Source organism: Sorex araneus, chromosome X (assembly GCF_027595985.1).
Source record: "Sorex araneus isolate mSorAra2 chromosome X, mSorAra2.pri, whole genome shotgun sequence".
Lineage (NCBI taxonomy): Eukaryota > Metazoa > Chordata > Mammalia > Eulipotyphla > Soricidae > Sorex > Sorex araneus.
The window spans coordinates 287399303-287424994 of NC_073313.1; the positions used below are offsets into that span (position 1 = coordinate 287399303).

A 25692-nucleotide genomic window follows, 5' to 3' on the forward strand; every position below is an offset into this window, starting at 1 on the left:
GAGCCAATGCACCCAAAACACCCAAACAAATCTCAAAATCCAAAAAATGAGAAGCATTTCTAAAATGTGGATTCAAGGGCTGGAGCCATAGCACAGTGGGGTAGGGCGTTTGCCTTGCACACGGCTGACCCGGGTTCGATTCCCAGCATCCCGTATGGTCCCCTGAGCACTGGCAGGGGTGATTCCTGAGTGCAAAGCCAGGAGTAACCCCTGAGCATCGCCAGGTGTGACCCAAAAAGCAAAAAGCAAAAAAATGTTGATTCAGTTCACAGCCTGCTCTGCCCAAATACAACTGTTTGCTGTGGTTTAGGCGGAAGCTGGAAGCTGGCAGTCTCACTGTCCTCAGAGCCCAGCCTCACTGGCTTGAAGGACTGAAAACTGAAAGACCGAATGGAGAAGTGTGCTTTCGCCCCACACCTGGCACATTTCTTGCTTGCTCTGGAACCCAGGCCGCCTGCCAGGCACAGCTTAGGGCTCTGAGGAATGGAGGCTGCAGATCTCAGCCAAAGGAAGGAACACTGGAAGTTCTAGAGATGCTGGGAATAGAAAGCCGAGTGAGGTGCCATTAAACAAGGGAGCCCATTGTTTCCTGTTTGACACTTTGTGCTGCATACTGCACAGCCCACATAAAGGAGGAATATTCATGGGATCACAAAGAGCATTAGCTAGAAGAAGTTCTGTGATCTCGGGGCAATATTGTCTGTACTCTTCAGTGCAAGAATTCTGGCCCAGCATGGTGTGAGGCCCTAGAATGGGGCTATCTTCACCATCGCCCACTCTTCCTTCTTTCTCTTCCTTCCGTCTTCCTGGGGAATTCCAGCCAAACCTTCCGGGTTCTCCCAGGTAATTCCAAGACATCTTTCACATTGTGGGTCAGCTTGGACTCTGGCAGAGCAGTGCCCTAACGCAGAAGTGCTCAACCACTTGACCTCATCTTCCCAGCATATGCCACACTTGCAGTTCAATAGTTAACTCTTTTCCCTCTAGAATACACATGCCACACATCTAGGAGCTTTGGTTTTCAGTGTCACACAATCCTGTAAATATCTGCTAGTTGGCAGGATGAAGAAATGAGCGAGTCTACTTTCAGTAGTTCTCAGGAATGAATCTGCACTACGCCTTTTAAATAATATGGGGTTCTACCAAACATCCTACCTCGGCATCCCCAACTTACTTCCTTTTGATGGTGGTAGCCTATTCCATTTGAAACACTTTGCCTCCTTACTGTGTAAGATGTCAGAAAAGAAGGGATGAGAGGAAGAAAAGAGCTATACATCACTGCAGGTTTCTCCCACCCAGGAAGAGAGGATATGTCCCGCCCTCAGCCAAGGCCTGGACCTCCTGGCAACAGAGCAGGCCTAGACACAGGACTACAATCCAGGGTCTCATACATTCCCATCCAGAACCTTTCCTCACCCCTCAGGCTGTGCTTTAAGTGTATATTTAATCCTTTAGCAAAGTTGAGCTCATTTGTCAACAGTATTATGTTACTAGGGTTTCTCTGAGGGTATATAGTTTGCAGATATTTTTGTGTGTGTGGTAAAATAAACATATTATAAAATGTAACATTTTCAGCACGTAAAATTTATTGGCAGTGCTACAGTCCAATGCCATAACTATCTTCTAGTTCTAGAACATTCTTGTTTCTTGAATAAAGATGCCACATTCATTTACTCAATACCCAGGATATACAAGACACTAGTAGAATTGTACAAGAAAAAAATCTCCAACCCCATCAAAAATAGGGAGAAGAAATGAACAGAAGCTTCCTCAAAAAAGAAATACAAATGGCCAAAAGGCATATGAAAAAATGTTCCACATCACTAGCCATCAGGGAGATGCAAATCAAAACAACAATGAGATATCATCTCACCACCACAGACTGGTACACATTTAAAAGAACAAAAGAAACCAGTGCTGGCGTGGATGTGAGGAAAAAGGGGTGCTCCTACACTGTTGGTGGGAATGCCGACTGGTCTAGCCTTTCTGGAAAATAATATGGACAGCCCTTCAAAAACTAGAAATTGAGCTTCCACATGACCCTACAATACCACTTCTGGGAGTATATCCTGAGGATGCAAAATAAACACAATAGAAATGACATCTGTACCTATATGTTCACTGCAGCACTGTTCACAATAGCCAAAATATGGAAACAACCCACGTACCCTAGAACAGACAACTGGTTAAAGAAACTTTGGTACATCTACACAATGGAATATTATGCAGCTTTTAGGAGAGATGAAGTCATGAAATTTGCTTATGAATGGATAGACATGGAGGGATCATGCTAAGTGAAATGAGTCAGAAAGAGAGACAGACATAGAAGGACTGCACTCATTTGTGGAGAATACAATAACATCACATGAGGCTGACACCCAAGGACAGTAGATACAAGGGCCAGAAAGACTGCTCCATAGCTGGAAGCCTGCCTCATGAGTAGAGGGGAGAAGGCAGCTGGAATAGAGAAGGGATCACTAAGAAAATGATGGCTGGAGGAATCAGTTGGGATGAGAGATGTGTGCCGAAAGTAGATAATGGATCAAACATGATGACCTCTCAGTGTCTGTGTTCCAAGCCATAATGCCCAAAAGTAGAGAGAGGGTATGGGGAATATTGTGTGCCATGGAGGCAGGGGGAGGGCGGGAAGGGGGGTTATACCCGGGATATTGGTGGTGGGGAATGTGCACTGGTGGAGGGATGGGTGTTTTATCATTGTGTGATTGTAACCCAAATATGAAAGCCTGTAACTATCTCATGGTGATTCAATAAAATAAAAAATAAAATTAAAAAAATAATAAAGATGCCACACTCATTAAGCAGGAATCCCCGTCACTTCACAGCCTCCTTATTTCTCTAAGCCCCCAGTAATCAAGAATCTGCTTTTTACTTGGGGGACTTACCAATTCTGGAATCATATAAAACCTGGCATTTTGTTTCTGCCTGGTTTTATTCAGGATGCTTTAAGGGTCATTCACACTGTAGCATGCATCCATCCTTAATTCTGTCTATAGCTGAAAAAGCTTCCATTATATGGGCATACGACATTTTGTTGATACCTCTATCACTTGATGGCATTTTGTTTGTTTACACTGTGTCAATGTGACTGTGCTTTAAATAATCATGAACAATTTTTGGTTGGACACCTGCTTTCAAGTCTTTGGGAATTTAAAGAGGCCTTGAATTTGCAGGTCATATGTTGGTTGTGTGTGTAACATTTTGAGGAGCTGCCAAGTGGTCTTCACAGTGGTTGAACATTTCACATTCTTGCCAGCAATAGTGGAGGTTCATATCTCACCAGCACTCATTTTCTAGTTTCACATTATTTTTCATAATGACATCCTAGAATGTGTGAGATTACATATTCTACACATTAGGGCATCATTTTATGGTCATTTAAAGATTGTTGAATAAATGTCCTTTGCCCAATTATTGATTTAGTTTAATTTTGGGGGTAATCCCTGAGCAGAGTCTGAGGAGAGACTTAGCCCAGTAATTTGGTACCCGGGCTGGTGGTGGTGACCATCAGGATTTGGCCCAGTGATGTGGTAGCAGGAATCAAATCTGGGGCCTTTTATGCTTTCACTCTCCTAGCTTAACCCTTTTAAGCATGATTTCTTACATTTTTGGTGTAAGAATTTTTCCTATTTTCTTAAGACTCATCAAATGTATGATTCAAATATATTTTCTTCATTATTTGGGTTGAATATTTTTTCTCTTGATCAATTTCATGGGCATACAGAAATTTTAAATTTTGATGAAGTCCAATTTACATAATTTTTGTTACCTTGCTAGTAAAACTAAAGTCAAATCCAGAGTCATGAAAATATACCCATTATTTTTTAAAGGATAAAATTCAAAATTTAAGTCTAATACAATCATTTGTTAACTTTTAGGCAAATTTTACTTCTGTAAGAACATTAGGTAAGCTTTGTAAAACAATAAGAACATTACTTTATTAAAATGCTCCATTCTAGTCTCATCATTTAAAGATCAATAACAAAATGTATCAGGCACACGCACTGCTACTCATCGCACACAAACACAACATGATGTCTGCCTTTCAAAACACAGCACCAAGAACTGGGCTGAGCACAAGAGGGTAGGAGGCCCAGAGGCCTTTACTAAGGCATCACCTTCCCCCCACTCATCCTTCCTACTTCCCCCAAAGTTTCAGTCTGATGACACACATCTAATAACCATCCTCCCCCATCCCCAATTCTCTATCCCAGGACAGCTCTTCAGATTCACCAAGGGGACATGGCAATCAGAGTGGGTCAGAGTCCACTTTGCAACTTTCCTTCCTTCCACAACAACTGAGGTGACTAGCTCATAGGTCAAGCCTAGCCAGGTCAGTACTCCATGGGTCTTTGGTATGGTCTCCTTGCCAGGTCGGTACTCCATGGGCCTCAGGAGTGCTCTCCTTTAGAGTGTTGCAGATATGAATGCATCAGTGAAATAACACATCTTGAAACCTATTTTTATTCTTTGGTTTAAAATTCCTTCTCTTTGGGGCCAGAGGCATAGTACAGAGGACAAGGCATTTGCCTGGCATGTGACCAGTCCAAGTTTGATCTCTGACACTTCACATTGTTCCCCAAACCTGCTCCTTGAGTGCAAAGTCAGGAACACAGCCAGATATGATCCAAAAATAAAATAAAATAAAATTCCTCTCTTTCAACTTCATAAATTGGCAACTGTTAATATTCTCAAAGTACTTCCGATTTTCTTCCTTAAAACAATTTTTAAGTCTCATGTTACATATTTTTTATCACCCCCATCCACTACCCCCACCTTGCCTGCCTCTATATGACAGGCACTTTTCCTCTCTCTCTCTCTCTCTCTCTCTCTCTCTCTCTCTCTCTCTCTCTCTCTCTCTCTCACACACACACACACACATACACACACCACACACACACACACACATACCCCTCTGGGCGTTATAGTTTGCAGTGCAGGTATTGAAAGCTGATCATGTATATCATTTTATCTACTTTTAGCACTCAGTTCTTGTCCAGATTGACCATTTCTAACTTTCATTGTCATGCTGGTCCCTTCTCTGTCCTAGTTGCCCTCCCCCAGCCCTTCCACTTATGGCAAGCTTCCATCCATGGACCAGTCATCCTGGTCCTTGTTTCTATACTGGTGAAGGGATGGGTATTGGAACATTTCACAGGAGCATTTCTAAACCCAATCATGAACAACTTTGTGATTGTATATCTTATGGTGATTCACTACAAATTAAAAATTTTTTTCAGGGAAAAAATAACCTCATGTTTACCCAATGGTATCATTCAAGTATACAATATACTAATAAGACTCTTCAAGTGAAAAATTTTAAGGCTGGGCCTCCCTTCAATATACTATGTCAATTTCCTTTGATGTTTTTTGTATATAATTAGCAGGTTGCTGCTATGAGTATTTTCCCCTGTAATCTTTTAAATTTTCACTGCACTACTCTGGAAAGGAATTGCATCCTGAAAGAAATTTAGGACAGATGCTCTGTTAAATGCTCTTCTGTTACACTAGAAAGAGTGTGCAGAATTATTACACGGGGTCATTGATGGCAGCTCCAAGCATCAGTTATGATGGCCTCAACAGCCACTAGGCGACTCTTTACTGGAAAGCCTCTTGCAAAGTTAAAGAGGCACCAAAAGTGGGGTGAAGGAAAAGCAGTTTAACAAGGGTTCACCAAGGCCTGGCCTTAAGTCACACTGTGGATAGTCCCATGAAAAACATCAAGCATTTCTAATTCCCAGGGACACTGGGAGCCTGAGAAAAGAAATAATATTGCAACTGGAATTTCTAGGATGCCTTTTGTATTGCAAAAGACAGTTCCATAAGACACAGCATTAAAGAAATTTTTAATTATAAGGGGACTTGGAGCCATTCTGAGGCCACCTCAATGGCATTATCAGAAGGAGAAACTGGCACAGAGAAGAGAAGGACTTTATCCAGGATAATTCTGGCAGCAAGGGCAGTGACAGGAGAGCCTATATATACTTCTTCAACACCACTGAATTTCCTATTACCTCATGAAATCTCTCCAAACTCAACCCTTAAAATAGGTTCAAGCTGAGGTTACAGAAAATGCCTAGAGTGCAGAATCAAAAGAATTCAGATAGTATTAGGGTAAAGTTTCCCCTTCCCTTCATGTTATAAATTAGCTGACAATGTTCTCACCAACATCCAACATCATGTATACAAACCAAAGATGAATAAGATAGAAGAAAGGAAGCTCAAAATAGCTATTCCTTCTATGGTATTAACAAATAAAAAAGTGGAGGGTAGAATATCACCTCATTTTTTTATACGGACACTGAAGAAGGTTAAGGTAGACACAGGGGAAGACCCTTAGTTTTCTTAAAGGCTTTCTCAAATCTGCTTACAACTGAAGTTTTATGCTTTGATTATATTTACATTTTAAAATTTTTCCTTTGCTTACAAACAAGATTAAAACATGCATGTGGAACTGAAGAGATGCTTCCAGACCCCGTGCCAAGCTGAGTTTCATACCTACGACACCTCAGGGGGGGCAGGTGAACCCACCAATCCCCCAAACATAGTCCTGGCAGCCAAAAACCTCCACACTCCAATTGCCTCCATGTTCATGGCCATACTCCACAGACTTGGGAGAGCCTCATTCAGGAATGAATCTGTTGAAAAACTCAGGTATGTGGGTTTTGTGACTGAAATCTCCAGGCTCTTATGGAGTCAGAAATGGGCAACCTCCCCCTATCTCCCAATTCTTCCAGGAGTCCAGTAGTTACATCCACGAATTGCCTCTGGTGCCATATAAGCTCATTAACGGCCATGATCCAGAGATTCATAAATAAATCTCAAAAGACAACAACAAGCTGCAGAGATGCTTCTGTACCTCAAAGTCACCATCCAGTAAAATTTTAACTTCAACTGTATCAACCCATTCAAAATCTTAGAATTTCTGGACCCACATCTTAAACTCTACACTACTGCTATACCAGGAGTCGCATGCCACATTGGATGGGATGTAAAGTAGAAGGCAACCAATCATGATCAAGAAAATATTAACACATAAGGCTTAACCTACAATAATCTCTCATACAAGGGCTTACTGGCTTCGGGGTGAGATACAACAATCTTCACATACATTCTTCTAAGGAAATCTTTTTTGATCATTTTTAGTGAATTATTCATAACAAGCAATATAAAATAAATTATTTAGGCCCTGCTACTGGGTCAGGCTTGGGAAAACTGGAAATAATAGTGGTGGGAAGTGTAATGGTGGTAGGATTGGTGTTGGAAAATTGAATGTAATGAATCTTCATGAAAAACTTTGAGCAACTTTATACAAATAAAAATAAAAAGGCATGCAATTTGTATTTCCAAATTAGTGTTTATATATTTCACAATAAAGTTATTACTTTTCTTGCAAAGGTACCCACTGAGAAGGAGGGCTGCACAATGCACATTTTAATTACTCTTTATTTTTTGAGGGTTTGTAGCTGTTGTTTCATGCTGAGTTGTTGGAGCTGTTGCTCAGTATTTACTCTGACTTTGATGAACCCACCCCATTTTTCTATCATTATATTTTGAAATGTGTCATAACAGTCTCACCTCACTGAACCTCAAACTAAACTTCAATTAAAAGCTAGAAATCCCAGCTGATTTTCCTTCTCTACACACTTGTCTACCACATTTCTTTTTCATGGAACTGCTTCCCCCAATGCTAACACTTAAAAATACACCACATACGCTGCCAGGAAGTGTTAAGGAACTAACCGATGTGGGCAAGGAGAGCTCAAGAAAGAGCCAGGAGATCTTATCACTGTGAGAGCAAGTCCCTTATTATCATGCCAAGAACAGAGCTTTGGAGAAAGCAAAGCTGGAGAAAAGACCCCCATCAAATCAGTGGGAAACGGCATTTCATTGCAGAGGAAATAGAGCCATGCGTGTTCCTTCTCTCTTCAAAAAGCATCTAACTATTCATCAGGCACATTGAAGGTGGGGCTTTTATCCTAAAATACTACCATCCTAAAGTTAAAATCCTTGTTTGTCTGCAAGTACTCAAACAGTCCTGCAGGATTAAAAGACTGTTTATCAGATACACAGCCCTGAAGACTTTCACAGAAGCATTTCTAAATAAACTATAATGGTTTTCATTTGCAAAAAAAGAAAAAAAGAGGGAAAGACCCAGGAAGAAATTAGGTGGGCTAGCAATGCCCACCTAATTATCTACTATTATCTAGTCTGGAGGCTTGGCCTCCTCCCCACTTCATCAGGCTCATCCCCTCAGCAAGTTACTTTTGCTTTTGATGTGTCACTCAAATTAATCTCTTCCTCTCTGATCCCCACTCCCAACACACACCTTTTACACATCTTCGTACTGAGATGGTAAATAAAATAACAAAAATGATAGCAGAAGGTAAAGGATATATTAAGGTAGAGAGCTAAAAATACAAACAAAATCACAAGATGGTGGCAGTAGTAATATCTATTAAACAACAGTTCATTGTAAACTGATTTGCAGAGTAAAATCTAGAATTAAAAATAGGGAATAAATGGGGAATTGCAATAAGAAATGCTAGGAGTAAGGAATAAAATTCCTTTTGTTTTAGTTTTCTGGGCTATACCCAGCAATGCTTAGGGCTCACGCCTGGCTCTGCACTCAGGGGTTATTTCTGGTGGGGGCAGGAGTGCCAGCATTGAACCAGCACCCTACCTGCTGTACTAGCTCTCTAGCCTGGAAGAGAAATTCTTATGTTGCAGTGTACGGGGAGAATGGGTACTTTGGGCCAACCTGGGGGTCTCAGGGTTACTTTTGGTTCTATGCTCAAGGCTCACTCTGGCAGTGCTCAGGGAACTGAACAGGAATTGTCCCTGTGGCAAGGCAAGTACTTAGCTTCTTTACTCTCTCTCCAGTCTGAATTCTTATGATTGTAAAGTTTTGATCCACCCTTATTTTTTCTAACAAGGAATACCCATTCAAAAATGGTATATAAAGGGGTAAACAAGTAAGAAAATAACATTACATAAGGAAAAACATAAATATAAAAATAAACATAGAATGCCAGGAAAATTCTTCAACTTAAAAATATGTGTAACAGTTACTTATAAGTTTATACATGGAGTTACAATAAAAGTTTCAGAAATCTCTAAAAGTAGTTGTTTACAGATGAACATTTTTAACCCCAAAGATATCAAAATTATTAAGCTAGGAATTAAATCCTTAGACTTAAAAATCCAAGAAAAAAGAACATTATTTATAGTGTATAAATAAAAATCTAGAATTCTTGGAAAAAATACAAAAACCACATACTGATTATTGTTCCCCCCCAAAATTTAAATGTTGCAAAACTCAAGGTATCACCCAAGGCTTTTCTGAGAAATAAATCCAGACATTAAAGTTTTCATTATCTACTAAAAATTTGACATTAGGAGATAATTACATGGAAGATGTAAGTATAAATAGTTTTATATTTAAACAGAATAAAATAATACTAATAAATTTTATGAAATTGGCAAATTTCTGAAAAATCTCTATCTTGATAAGTATAATGATATTAGACCTATAACCTTGAGAATGCAGATTAAAATACATTAAAACACATCTTCAAATAACACTTCAAGCCAGATAGCTTGAGGGGCATATTCTTAACATTTAAGAAATAACCAATGGGACTATATCAAACTAAGTATCGTCTTCATTGCAAAGAAAATGATGACCATAATAGAAACCAACAAGCTGGGAGGGAATATTTTCCCACTACTTATCTAATAAAGGGCAATATTCAAGATATATAAAACACTGGTAGAACTTGAAAATATTTTTAAAATTTGTTTTTATTTTTATATTTTATTGAATCACTGTGAGCTACACTTACAAAACTTTCATTTTTGACTTTCAGTTATACAACGTTCGAACACCATCCCTCCACCACTGTGCATTTCCCACCACCAATGTCCCCAGTATCCCCCCCATTCAATCCATCCCCCTGCCTCTATGGCAGACAATTTCCCTCTTACTCTCTCTTCTTTGGGGCATTATGGTTTGCAATATAGATACTAAGAGGCCATCACGTTTGGTCCTTTTGTCTACTTTCAGCACACATCTCCCATCCCAAGTGATCCCTCCAACCATCATTGACTTAGCGATCCCTTCTCTATCCAAGCTGCTTCCTCCCCCAGCTCATGAGGCAGGCTGCCAACCATGGAGCAATCTTCCTGGTCCTGTCTCTACAGTTGGTAGAACTTAACAAGATAAAAACCCAAACAACTCCATTAAAAATGCGGGGGAGGGGGATGAACAGAAAATTTCTCAGAGAAGACATAACGATGGCCAGAAGGTATGTGAAAACGTGCCCTGAATCACTTATTATCAGGGACATAAAAATCAAAACAAGATGTCATCTCACTCCAATGAGACTCACAGATGTCACAAAAACTATAAAAACAACAGTCAGTGAAGAAAGGTATATGGGGAAGAAGGGACCCTCATTCACTCTCATGGGGTACTGGTTCTGCCTTTCTAGAAAAAAAAAATGGGCACTTCACAAAAAACTAGGAATTGAACTTCCATATGACCAGGTAATTCTATTTCCTGGCATCTAACCCAAGAGCCCCCAAAAGCTCACCAGAGAAGAATATTTGTACATTGTTCATTGCAGCAATAGTTACAATAGCCTGAAGGCAACCAGGTTAAAAACCTGGAATCAACCTCATGTCCAAGAACAGACAATTAGATAAGGAAACCGGAGCATAGACATATTCAACTTTAAGAGAAAACTAAGTCATGCAATTTGCTCCTATGTGTATGGATCTGGAGTGTGTTGTTCTGGTGAAGATCTTCTGGCTAGAAGGAGAGGGACAGATGCAGACATCTTTCATAGGCCAGATATGAAGAGGCACAGAGTAGGGGAAGAACAAACTTCCAAGGGCAACAGAAGCTGAGGTTTCTACTGGGAAGTTGATCACAGGAAGGGAATGGGGGGACACAAGGACGATGGTGGACAGGAGCAGACACTTTGGTGGACAGTGTGGAACTAGAACATTCCATGTAAGAAACCACATCAATTAATAGTTTTGTAAATAACAGTGCCTAAAATAAAATATTTAACACTAAAAAAAGAAAAATAGGGGGCTGGAGTGATAGCATAGCGGGTAGGGCATTTGCCTTGCACTCGGCCGACCCGGATTCAAATCCCAGCATCCCATATGGTCCCCTGAGCACCGCCAGGAGTAATTCCTGAGTGCAGAGCCAGGAGTAACCCCTGTGCATCGCCAGGTGTGACCCAAAAACCCCCCAAAAAAAGAAAAATAAATAACTGGGGTCAGAAAGTTTCATGCAGGGCGCTTGCCTTTCTTTAGTCCATCTGGATTGGGTCTCCTGCACCACATGTGGCTCCCAACACCCACCAGGAATGACCCCTGAGCAGGGGTTGGGGTGGGCTTGAAGTTGGCCCCAAACAAAACAAAAACAAGAAAGAAATAACTATCTCCTTATTTTATTTTCCAAAGTAGAAAGTAATGGAGAACTATACAATTTATTAGTATAGAAACTTATGATATGAGAATGGATCAATATCCCTTTTAAAAATAAATATAGGTCTGTAAAGATAGCGTAGAGATTAAGTGCTTTCCTAGCATGCTGCTCTGGCCAGACCCTGGTTCAAATTCTGCCACCAAATATGGTCCACTGAGCATTGCCAGGTATGGCTCCAATCACAGAGCCAGGTATGGTCCCCCAACCAATGAAATGCAAAGTCATGAAAAAGTCATTTGCAAATATAATTCAATATTATTAAGATGTTAGTGTGATTTGTTCCACTATGCAAAAACATTTTAATACCTTAAAATGTTGTATCACTACTGAAAATACGTGAAACTGCAATCACCTTAGTTCAAAGATTGATCTTGCACCTAGAAAAAAATTTTCTAAAAAAACTCGACTATAATTACTATTAAAAATATACAACTGAAAACTAGAAAGTAAATCTCACTCACAATATCAAGAAAAATAAATAATTACCTAATAATAAGACCTATAAGATCTGCAGTTTAAGACCTGTAAGAAAGAATGTCAGAATTTTACAACAGATAAAAAGAAAATCTAAAAGTGAGCTAAATGTCAAAAATGCTTTTCATATCTAACATACAGCACATAATAAATATCTAAGTGGAACAAAACATAAATTACATTAATTTTTTTAAAAAAGAAATAAAAGTCACTAACAAATATTGACCATTTAACATATTCAATTCAGAGGCAATTAGTACATTCATGGCATTACGAATCATGATTACCTATATCAAATTCAAAATATTTTCACTATTCCAAAATTGTATACTCATTAAGCTGCTTCCTTCTACCTCCACCCACCCAATTTAAAATATGATTTACTATATTAAATACTATACTGCACTTAGAAGAAAAAAATAAGAAAAATGTGTAAGAATGAATATTTACTTGTGTTATTCCATTTTAGGATAGACATAGCAAAGCGCTGGGAATAGCACAGTGGGCTCAAGAAAACTGTTGAATAAATAAATAACAGACATGCTTTTCTTTTAAAGCCTTAAATTATTTTATTTTTATTCCAGTATTACACTTTATATCCAATGTTCTGGACATATACATAACAAAGGGATGCTTTGTTTTGCTGCTCTAACAACAGCAAAAACCACAGTTATCTTTTTTTTTTTTTTTTTTTTTTTTTTTTTTTATTTTTTTATTTTTTTTTTTTTAATTTTAAATTTATTTATTTTTAATTAGAGAATCACCGTGAGGGTACAGTTACAGATTTATACACTTTTGTGCTTATACTTCCCTCATACAAAGTTTGGGAACCCATCCCTTCACCAGTGCCCATTCTCCACCACCTGTAAACCCAGTGTCCCTCCCACCCTCCCCAATCCCATCTCCCCCCCACCCCACCCTGCCACTGTGGCAAGGCATTCCCTTCTGTTTTCTCTCTCTAATTAGCTGTTGAAACCACAGTTATCTTAGGCCAATCCATGACAACAGTAACTGTCATCTGAACTCTCTCAACTTCACACAGAGTCTCTGCATTTCAGAAGACGCCGACAGCCTCTAATCGATGTGAAGGACTGCTTAAGAGTGAACCGGTGATTTTCTATCCATGTTTTAGTCATAGAACAGGTCTTTTAATTATGTTATATTTACAGTGGAAACAGTAAAATTAATCAGAGTGTGCAGTTAGGGCACATTTGGTTTGCACAGTTAAGTGATCTATCAGTGCGCTGACCTTATAAAAAATCTATGGGTGGCATAAAGACATTAGAAGCAGAGGCAGTGGTCATATCTCCTGGTCACTAATTGATGTGGAGTGCTGTTCCACAGGCTCACGGCCCAAGTGCAGTCAGTGTGCAAGTACTGTGTGTTGTGGTCGTCTTCCACGTGGGCCCATCCACACTGTCACAGAAACACAGAACAGGATAAGGAACGTGTGCTTGGCTTGCCGTGTGCAACCTGACCTCAGTGACAGACTTCAAGACCTCTGCATTCTTCTGCCTGCATCAGGCCTGTAATGGATGGGAAGCCTGCCCAGCTCAGGCTGAGTGATAACTCGGAAATGACTACCCTCACCTCACAGGCGCGCTGCAGGGAGATTTCTTAAATGTGCCATTTCCTCTTGAACATTTTCTTGATTTTTACCCTGTTCCACATGTATACAATCTAATAATAAATAATGGTAAATTATCTCTAGATGGGAGGACTGCTCATTGATACAATACTCCTGTAACATATTCCTTTGACCTCCCTCCCTCATCCCCATTTTCCCCTTAAATGATGGCGAGAAATGGACAGAAAAAAACCCGTCTGATTATTTTATAGTCAGAAATATGGTTTCTTTTCCAAACATTAAATTCTGAATATAGAAGCTTTCTAAGATAATTCAATGTGGCTGAAGAAACCAGCCAAGTAAAGAAATGCAGGGCTGCTCTAATTTATGTCCCACAGCAAGATTATCAATTCTCTTTTAGCCATGAATGGAAATGACTATTGTAAATGGCAAAAAGTGGTGCCATTTATCTGCTACAAATAAGCACTGGACAAATTAATCCACTGGAGTTTTCTGAGGAGGAAAGGCTTTCCTGAGAGATGAGGGCAGATAGTAGTGGTACTCAGGAATAAGGAACTGACACACGTACTTGCAGGCTGGTAAAAAGTTTTCAATACATGGATCTTGTCTAAGCAAACCCACCTAGTATCACATCTAATGATTTTTCTTCTCCATCTTTATATGTGTGCATTTACAGAAGTTGCTTTCCTCCCCGCTTCTCCCTGGGGAGCTGCTGCTGTCATGATGACGAAAACACGTGTTTGGTGACAGTACTGGCCGGGTTGCACACATTAGCTGAGGAGCTTCACAGCCTGCTGTGCACTGTTGGGCCCAGGGGAACCCAGATGCAGAGCCAAGGGACTTAGCTCCAGGAATGTGGGGCACTGGGGATTAAACTGGAAGTCCCACATTTTCAAGGCAGGTGTGCTACAGCCTCCAAGCCATTCCCACCTGTCCCTGGCCCCCAGTGCTTAGGGGTCTTGGGTGTCACTTCTGACACTCAGCTAACTGGGCAAGGCAGTTCTGGGAAAGGGCCAAAAGTGTCGATTTGCTCCAGTGCTTAAGAACTGGGATGACTGTGGCCACCCCTGGCAGTGCTCGGGGGCCTCTAGGAATACACACAGTTGTGCAGGGGATGGGGTGAGGGGCAAGAGGTGCCTTCATTTGAACTCGGGTCTCGTGCAGATGTATGCATGAAACTGTGCCTCTGCTAGTTTGCAGGTTACTGGGCGGAGAAGCCTCAGAGTGGCAAGGAGTAGGATCTCTCCCTTTGCATGACCCTAACAAGTTCAAAATGAGCCTCAAAATGAGGCTCAGGAGAATCTTGGTGTAAGATTCTCTTGAGTTTATTCATTTGTGTTAGCTGGGAGTACTCAGGCAGGACACTCAGCCTTGCGTTTGCCCTTCCCACCATCAGGGCTACCTCAGAGGAAGTACCAGTGCCAGATGGCCTTTGATTCTCAATGAGAAATCTCAGAAGACACAGCTGTCCTTGATGATCTGCTGGGCAACTCAAGGAGAGAGACCAGCGTTAGACATTGGGTCCTTTCCACAGTGAGGGCCGGGCAGCTTCCTCTCCTCTTCCAAAGAGTATGGGGTGAGGCCACATGAGAAGACAACCTAATCCCCCTCTCTCTTCAGCACCTCACTAGTCCTACAAAATCACATGGAGTTGTACCCAAGGGAGAAAAAGAAAAAGAATGTTTACAAAACAAAAGGTTTGGTAAGAAGCCAATACCATATTTTATATATGCGAACATTAGTATGACCAGATTGGATCTGGAACAAATTCCCTCCACTAGTGCTGCCTCAACCTTGAATAAAATCATCCAACCGAAGGGATGAAAACCATTTGTTTGATCACTTTTCAGTTCCACAAACCTTGGCTCTTTCAGTAAATCATTAGTGTATGAAATGATCGTGAAGCAAATCAAGAACTTCTTCTTATGGTTATGGTGAAGAAAATTTTACCTTCTTCCATTAAAAATATTTTTTCCTATTTATTTTTGTAGTGCTGGGGATTGAAATCAGAGTTGCATGCATATGAGATGTACTATACTACTGAGGCATATTCCAAGACCCCAGAAAAGGGTCTAGAGTTTGAAAAACACCCTAGATTAGGTGATAACAATCTAATGAAAATTATTATTTTGCAATGAATTCCAACAGGAGCAGTCAAACGAAGTTAGAAAGTGTGAATAAAAATTAGCAAAGGTTATTTTCTATCTAAAATTATGGCCTAAATGCATGCAGAAAAAATACTAATATAGCAACATAACATTTCTAACATAATACCCATGAATGTGCAATATTTATGGACTTAAATTTCTAGTACTGGGGAAGTAGATAACTTTTAGAAATGACTTCCTTTAGGCTAAAAAAAGACACCAATTTAACAGTAATAATGTAATAAATGATCTTCTATCTAATATAACATGCAAGGGAAAGGAGTGAAAAAAACCTGTGTTAGAAAAACAAGGGTACAAAATCAACAGGTGACAAGAAACCATGATTCAACTTCAACTTGCTTCCAGGTGCACCCGAGAGCTGTACTGAAAGGAATTCAAATCCTACCTGGGTTGGAATATTAAGAGAATGCTTCTGATACGGCACACCTTGCCCTGAAGTGGGGGAATGCAACAGTGCACAGAAGGAAGTGCGATAAGATTATAGAACCATCATCAGACAAAAACCACTGTAATACTAACAAAATATGAGTAATTGTCATAAATGTTCCAGAAAATAAAGCAGAAAATGAGATATTTGAGAGAGGGTGCACCTGGAAATGTTTGGGATCACCCTGGAGGTGCTGGGGGAACACCAGGTGCCAGAAACCAAACTCAGGTCAGTCACGTGCAAGCAAGCATCTAAATGCTGGGACTATCCCCAGCTCAGAGCATAGTTTTCAAATAAGCAAATTATGTAGTGAACTGTATTACTGATTCACTGTTATCCTGTTGTTCACTGATTTGCTTGAATGGGCACCAGTAATGTCTTCATTTGTCCCTGTCAGTGCTAGTGTAGCCCAATGGTGTCTGCTTGTTCCAGGAATACGAAGAGCACATTGTTGTTACTGTTATTGGCATATCAAATATGTCACAGGTAGCTTCTAGGCTCTGGGTTCCTCTGCAAGTTCCGTCATGTGTGAGGACCATGTGGAGAGTGGCCTTGAGCATGGCTGTGGCTGGGTTCTGGAGGTTTTCAACTGCCAGGGCTCTGCTTGGGGCGAAGAGGGAAACTCAACCCATCGCCTTCCGAAGGGGCCCCAGTGAAGACAGCAGGGCTCGGGGGCAAGAGATTCCACCAAAGGTCTGAATACTGTAGGAAACAAAGCCATGTACTCAGGCTGAATCTGACCGACATTATGTCCTACGTATGCAATTTCCAAGCAAGAAAATAGCAGTTTCCCTTTATTCCAAAAGAGAAAGAAGGTCTTCATTTGTTCTTGTTAGATTGCCCTGAGAAAATTTGTGGGTGATAAAAGTAGAACATGGGGGCAGGAGCTATAGCACAGCGGGTAGGGCGTTTGCCTTGCAAGTGGCCGACCCTGGTTCGAATCCCAGCATCCCATATGGTCCCCTGAGCACCGCCAGGAGTAATTCCTGAGTGCAGAGCCAGGAGTAACCCCTATGCATTGCAGGGTGTGACCCAAAAAAGCAAAAAAAAAAAGTAGAACATGGGAAGAGGATGGGAGTGTGGGATGGCAATATTGTTTCCTATCTGGTTTTCTAGGGACTGTGTTATCTCTGTCAATCACGAAAGTTTTTTTGTTTGTTTTGGTTTGCTTTCTAGGCTACGCCGAGTGGTACTCAGGGCTTCCTCCTGGCTCTGTGCTCAGGGATCACTCCTGGGGCCAGGAGGCTATATGTGGTGCTGGGAACTGAATCTTCATCGCTGTTTGCAAGGTAAGAGCCTTACCCACTGTACTATATCTCCGGTTCTTCAAGCTAGATTTGAAAAGCAGAGCTGGGTTAGACCCATCTCTTCCTCCCTTCCCCTATAGCTCTCCTCTCTTCCATTTGGAGAGTCTTAACACTCTTAGTAACAATTATTTTTGATGTTTCCTTGCATAGGAGCAATAGCACAGCAGGTAGGGCATTTGCCTTGCATGCAGCCAACCTGGGTTTGATTCCCCTATTTCTCTCGAAGAGCCTGATAGGCTACCAAGAGTATCCCACTCGCATAGCAGAGCCTGGCAAACTACCCATGGCATATTTGATATGCCAAAAACAATAACAACAAGTATCACAATGGAGACATTACTGGTGCCCACTCGAGCAGATCATTGAACAACAAGACGACAGTGCTACAGTGCTACAGTTTCCTTGCATTGCTCAGTTGAAAGTTTCATGAGTCCAAAAGAGCATGACAAGACTAATGATGGGTCCGAACATCTGAAGAACAGCTGAGAAAGAGGAGGCATTTTGTCATGGGGAAAGAGGAGTTCATTGAATATGGTAGAGAGCTAAATATTTAAAAGGTCTTGTTATACAACAACTAAAAATTTACAAGCAGAATCTACAGAGCTTGGCCCCTCCCATCTATGCAGTATCATTCCACACATGTGAGTTTGGATCAATAAGGGAAAAGAAGGAAACTATTTTAGCATCTTCCAAGGTCTCATCCCCATCTGCACCCCTGGCACCATAATTAGAAATATCCAAATGGAGAAGGGGGAAGGCTGAGGACATGTTTCACCAGAAATTTAAGGACTATCTGGGTGGAAATAGTTATTAATGTATACCTCTGGATAGAGACCTTTCCTTAACTTTGGGACCATAATTCTGGGTATTTCTAACCAATTTTCAATTAATATAATATTAAATGGCAACTTCTATGTTGGCTGGTTCAGTAGAGTACTGAAAATCTGTATGAGTTATTTTTGAAGGAAGATCATCCTGAGAATAAGAATATTCTAAAAGTTTCATCTATAAGTATAAAAAAGAATACATAATTCAATAATTTAATGGATAAATTGGACAGAGATTTGAGACGTTTTAATTAACAATCAATAAAAGTATTCAACATGAAAATCTATTTCAACTCTATTTATATTACTTCAAGCATTTTAGTTCTGTGTGCTTGTAATTACCAAGCTGTAAAAGATGCCATCCATAGGAATATAATGAAAACTGTTTATAATGATAATTAGTATTTATTTTCCTGGAGAAGGAAGTGATATTGCTACAGATTATAGCCAACAAAGGCAAAACTGCATACTGAGGAAGATACTAAGGCAGTATTTGTTAAGGACTTATTACTTAGCCCCATAATGCAGCGTCTGGCCATAGAAAATACATCACAAATCCTCATGCTGAGGCAGGCAAGACTTTCCAAAGTGAGGGAATCCAGGAAGTTCAGGAAATTCCATACCTTTGCAGACTTAATCCTACCTATTGGGAATAACCCTATATCAGCTGCTGATTTTACATTTGCTTCCTTGATCTCAAGTCTTACTTGCAAACATGTTTTAGCAAAAAATGTGTGCACTGCTGGTCAGGAAAAGTCATCACAAACGTTTCCTCACTACACGGGGCTGGAGGCAGCCCTGGCTTGCACCTGATCTCCTGCTCTCACACCATCTGGGACATCCTATGGGCTTGGCAACAGAAGATCCAGGTTCTGAAGGGGGAAACAAAAACCCTGAGAACAGAGACCCTCAGTTTTAAAATCCTTTTGTAATTCTGACTTTAGAAAAATCAAAGTTTTCATTCAAGAGAGATGAAGCTCCTGTCCCTTTTCTACAGAAAATATCATATCTATAAAGACCTCCCCAGTAAAGGCCAAAATGCTTCTGAGACAGTTACAGCATAAAAGTGTTTCTTCACTTCTCACTGTACCTCAAGGCCGACAGACAGAGTTTGTTACTTTCCTGAAAAATAACCTGCCAATACTTCACAATAATTAAAGCACACCATTCTTCTCTAAATACTGCATAGTACAGAATTCAATGCAGAAATTTCCCCCATTTGCTCTATGTGGTAGGGTCAAGACGAACCAACCTTATACTAATTCTGAACCTACAGCCATGGGGATACTTCTTGCAGACTGGGAATATCAGTGAGTGAAAACTCAGCCCACAGAGAGCCAGGAAGCCTGAACTCGAGTGGTGCATTAGTCACCCTCTCAGCCAACTGGTACCTCTAACTCCTCATTTGAAAAGCAAAAAAAAAAAAAAAAAAAAAAAAATCAAAGGATCTTAATAGAAGCACCATTGTGCTTAGTTTTCATCATCATACGCCTTTGCCAAAGGAGGCCACCAGTCAGCTCTGATCGATGACCTCTCCTGCCCCCGGTGTCCACTCAATCTGATAAGCGACAACATGCCTTTCTGTTGGCGTTGATCCCATTGTGCTCACCAAAGGGACACTCCCGAGGGCCTTTGGACAGATCCCCTGGTCAAAAAGCAAAACACAATAAGGCAAGGCCGTGAAGACCATCGAGGGAACTCTTGGAAAAACTCTGGAAAATACAGCAGAGTAAAATGAAACAATTGTGGAGAGAAAGCCATTATTTTCAGACAATTCATCATCTGCTTGTGAAAGAATTCCAGTTTCCAGGAAGACACATGCCAATTCATTCACCAATTGATTCGCCCAGAGATGCGCCCAGCACCATGCTGGGCTGGGTCTATGCTGAGCCACAAAGCCAGCTCTGGCTCCAACAGAAAGCTGACCTTCTGGGGGGCAGGGTGCTGGCCCTAAAGAATAGGGCAGTTTCAGATGGAGAAGTGCTCCTTGGGGAAGGTAAGAGAGGAATGCCCAAGGGAGGTGCAATCAGCTCGATTCCTTTCATCACTAATCTGATTTCATTTCATACATCTCACAAAGGATGAAAGGGTCTGTTTAAGATGAGAAAATGTACTAATAACAGTAGGTGAAAAGTCCAAAAATATAACAACATAAAATTGAAAAGCAGCAATCTGTGATCCCAATTTCTACCATGTCCCTGTGATTCCAGGAAGAACCTATTTACAGTTTCATCACAGGTAGAGAAAGAATCACAGGTTTTTGATAAGAAATTTTGCAAATAACATGGCAGTATTGCAAAATGCAAATATAAATGCTGTGTAGCCATCTGTTCAATATTACAGCAACATTGGGGAAAGGCTCTGAAAGAAATGATGTTTGAAATCATTAAAAAAAATAACATGTCAAGTTTAAAATACTCAAAAATCTTCAAACCAGCATCGACACATCGGCGACCATATGGCTCTACAGCAGGTTAGAAAAAATCTCCCTGCTTGCATTTTCTACTTCAACCCAATGGTTCTGAAAACATGTTTATTTTTCTCAGGAGTACCTTTTTAATGCTATATTCCTTGGTGTTTACAACTTCCTGAATTACACCTAGAATTGCAATATTCATTTTATATTTTCTGAAGCAGGAGATTGAGTCAAACTGTTACAGAAAAGGGGTCATTGAGGTGACAATATATAACTCACCAACAATCCTATATAGGTTTGATTTATTGATATATATATATATATATATATATATATCCTGGCCTTAGTAATAATAGATAACTTCTCTGAGTGTCATAACATCCCAGGCACCATGCTAAGTATAAAACATTCCAAGAATTATTCAGTAGCACAGTTGTATAGAGATACTAGTATCATCTACATTTTATATCAAAGAAATCTCCTCTGTTCTAAAGCTGCACACACAGCAGATGGCCTTTGTTCTTCATTGCCACCTTGTGCCAGGTATTTGTGGACAAATTCAGGCTCACTTTTAACTTTAAGAAAGGAGCAATGGGTTTAAGTTAGAGCTACTTTCCTTGTCCAGTCAAAGATGGACAAGTATGCCTTGGAGATACGCCTTAAAGGAACTCTAAAGCAGTATTTGTCACCTTGGGGCCACATTATTTCCTCTGGGCTCCAGATTTTCCAAAGGGACCACAGGTGAAAACTGTAATCCTGAGCTACTGTATGGATTAGGGGGCAGAACCCAAAACAGGAGTCAGCGGTAGGACAAAGACTGAGAAACACTGTCTAAAGAAGAGGAATAATGCTCCAAAGCAGCAATTTCAACCATTACACCAGCGGACCAGCACAAGTTTGGGAAGAGTTGTTTGAAAACTACAATTAGAGAAGTAGCAATATCATTTTTCTGGATTGACAAGAAATTTCTACAGACAAGTACCAATCCATAGATAGGTTGCTGGGAAAACAGTTTTTTGAATTCCCCCCTCCCCCCAAAAAAATCCACCAACTCTTCCAGGAGCAGATGACAGAGTTGTGAAAAAGTTGGAAAAACAGTGTAAAGAAAATTAGTTATAAGTTACAAGACTAAGGTCAGCAAGACTTATCCTGCCTCTTACCGCAAAATTAGAAACCTAAAATTTCAACCCAACTTTAAAAAGACATTATAAATCCCTCCTTTATACAGTCATCAATGAATGTTGTGCTCCATCAGTGCATAATCCAGAGTGCATCACCACAATCCTAGATTCTAGCCTCTGGCTGCACCTGCCATGACATGGACCAGCACTGCAGTGACAAGCTCTGGGTAGGGGCGCGCTATGTGCAAGCCTGAGTCAAAGAAACTAAAAAGGACAGTTAGCAGCAGGAGGAGGGCACAGGACACAGGCCCAGGGTTTGATGAAGGAATATATATGATGGACTTACAGCCGATCAGATGTAAATATGAATGTTCACAAAACACTGTGCTGATGTGGGGGTAAGAAATTTATTTTGAAAAAAAGTCAATTCCACAGAGCACCAGCTCTATAAATGGAAGGCGCATGGTATGTACACACCCCTTGGGCTCATGAGTGCCAGTACAGAAACACACCTGTCACCCAACTAAAAGCAAAATCACCACAATGCATCTGCATGTCGGCAGTGGCTTCCAAGTCTGCAAAAGTACTGTGCTTTTATTCATGCCAACAGAACAGCAAGCAAAGGACCCACTATGCATCCAAACACAGACCATTAGTGTCACGGCCTCAGAGTTTCCTGGTCTTACAAAACATTTTTCCAGAACTGGGACTTCACAAACACGATTGCTTTGGTTTTGGTTTTGGGCCACACCTGGTTACAGTCAGGGATTACTCCTGACTCTGCCCCCAGGCGTCAGTCTTGTCAGGGCTCAGGGACCAGATGGGGTGCCAGGGACAACATTAGGTCAATCTCGGTGCAGGGCAAATGCCCTGCCTACCACTCTATCACTCTTGTCTATTGCTTCTAATGACTTTATTTCCTAATTGATTAGTGATCTTGGCTATCTTTAGAAGCCTTTTAAAATCCACATAGAAAAAGTACAAACATAAAATGAAAAGAATACAAAACCACAAGAACTTGGGCAAAACAAGTCAGCATAAGAAGTAGCTATGAGTCTCAAATTGATTACAAAAATAATAATAAACCAAATCTTTATTAATGCATAAATATCAGTTATAGCCTACTATCACTTGTACCTTTTGTTTTCTAATTTAGGGCATTTGGAAAAATCACTGTCCTTGAGTAGCAATTTATTTTTGAGAAAGCTGAAATATTTATAAAAAGAATATAGTGGTCTATATAGAGAAAATATACATTTTCCTTTCCATTTTCCAGGGAGTTCTAATCATAAAGATAATTGTCTTAGTCACCAAAATTACATATTTTTTTCCTAATTGCTTGTCTAGAATGGTTCGTATTATGGTGAAGTGAAGTGACTGGGGTAGGTATCTTCATCTAGTCCCTGATCTTAGAAGAGAAGCTCTGAGGTTTACAACACTGTGTTACTTTTGGACTTGTCATGTGGTCTTCATTATGATGCTACATTTCTCTTACAGCTGATATTTTTAGTTTTTATCATGAAAGGATGTTGAATTTGTCAAATGCTTTCACCCCTACATTAAATATTATTTTTATTTCATTTTGTTACTGTGGAATATTTTCTGATCTGTGCATGCTGAACCATTCTTGTTAACCCAGGGGTAAATTCCACTTGATTATGATAAATCATCCTCTTAAAGTGCTGTTGAATTAGGACTGCTAATATTTTGTTGAGAATTTTTTTGCATATATGTTCCTCCAGGATATTGGTACATAATTTTCTTTTCTTGTAGTGTCCCTGTCTGGCTTTAGGATCAAAGTAATGATAGCTTTGAGTGTCGAAGAATGCTCTCTCTTCAATTCCTGCAAAGTTAAAGAAGCAATAATACTCATTTTTCCCCACTAAGTTTTGTGATAAATTTACAATTAAAGCCATGTTTTCATTGTTGGGATTTTTCTCTTTTAGTACTGGTTCAGACTTCTATTATTGCTCTGCTCACATTTTTAATTTATTCATGATTCAGTTTTGGGAGATAGATGTATGTTTTTAGAAATTTTACCATATGGACAGAAGTTTGATTTGATTTGATTTACAATACTGTTGACAATAGGATTTTATATTTTATGCATACAACATTCCAATACCCCCCCTTCCACCATTATCTCCGTGCTCCTCCCACTCTCTGCCATACTGTGCTGAGCTCAGTTCTGTAGATCAGTTCCCACGTTCCACTGCCTCTAGCCGTTATGCCTCTAGTCATTATGCCCTGACTGTGCTTCTTCATGTACCAAATATAAGAGAGAACATTCTGTATCTGCCCCTTCCTTCTGGCTGACTTCACTCAGCATAGCTTCACCGGCACTCTGGCCACACAGAGTCAAACTGTATGATTCATATTAAAAATATTTTTAAAGTGTTAAGAAGTAGATTTTCATACCAATGGTTTAGTTTTGAGAAAAAAAATGAGTTAAATGATAATACAATGAGAGAATTAAAATATTTTCAGAATGGTCCTGGAACAATTAGATATCAATATGCAAAAGATGAACCTCAAAACACAATCATAAATTGTCTCATTAAATGTTATACATAAATATAAACATTAAAGTACAATACAAATTAAACAATTAAAAACAATAAAATAAAAATAAATCAAGGACTATTCTGCCCTGAAGCAGGTGCAGCCTAACCCCCCACGTCTGGGGGAAGTGTGAAGACCAGGGCTTTCTGGAGGCAGCAGCTGGGAAGGTGGGAAGTCGAGGAATGACATACCACTGAGAAAGCTGGCAAATGCCAGTCCTATGAAATGATCCGCTCCACATCAGCACTGGTCAGTTCTGCTGACACGAAGTGACCTCGACGTGATCTGACAAGACTGGGACTTTCTACCTGTGGCCTTCCTCCCCAAACTCATAACCTCAGTTTAATCATGAGAGAAATCTAGACAAACCCAAACTAAGGGTACTTTTAACTGCCAGACCAATACACCTCAAAGCTTGTAAAGGACATTAAAAATATGGGAAGTCTGAGAAAGTCACAGTTTCACCAAAGGGAAGCCCGAGAAGAGATGCCAAGGAATGTGTGTTAATTCCGGGAAGGCATCTAGAAGAAACAGGGAATTAGGGAAAACTTCAGGGAAACTGGTAGAGGGCACTGAAGTTGTCAGTATTACCTGCAACTATTTCTTTCGTGTGTGAATAGAAAATTATACAAAAAAAGGCTTTGAAAACAGCCAAACACTTGGACAAATTGCCAAGTAAGACATAGATGTAGCAAATAAACATGTGAAAGGATGTTAAACATAAATATCTAAAATGGGAATACAAATTAAAGATACAAGAGATAACATTACATACTCATTTTAAATTCTAAAATTAAACAGACTGGTATGTTCAGTTTTAGTTCCAGATAAGGTGGAACAAACCTATCTTTATTTTGTCTTCACACCAAATTTAGGTAAAAAATAAACTGGAAAAAAACCCTAAAAGCCAACCTTACACAGATCAGAAAATTAACAGCAGAAATCTGATTTGGTGAAGAATTCCAGCATTTTCTTTTTATTTTCTTCTGGTACTCTATACAAACTGAGACTACCAAACGGGCACCAGAGCGAGGAGAGAGTACTAGCCACCAAGGGAGAGACATGGCTGAAGTTCAGAGACTGCGAAGAGAAACCCAGGACACTTTCCTTTCTATGCCTTACTCTCCCCAATATCACACCTTGATGATAACAGTGGCAGCAATGAAATCTGGATCCTGATGAACCTTTCATTTACAGGAAGACTGTACAATCTACCTTAGCTATGCGAACATAACAAATACATATTTCAGCATGCATCAGATTAGCCCTCCACGAAGATGG

At 40.1% G+C, this 25692-nt stretch overlaps 1 protein-coding gene across 8 annotated transcripts in view; it reads right to left on the minus strand.

Moving 5' to 3' along the window:
* Nucleotides 1-25692, minus strand: part of AFF3 (ALF transcription elongation factor 3) — a 602210-nt gene that overhangs the window by 314721 nt on the left and 261797 nt on the right. The window lies entirely within an intron of this gene.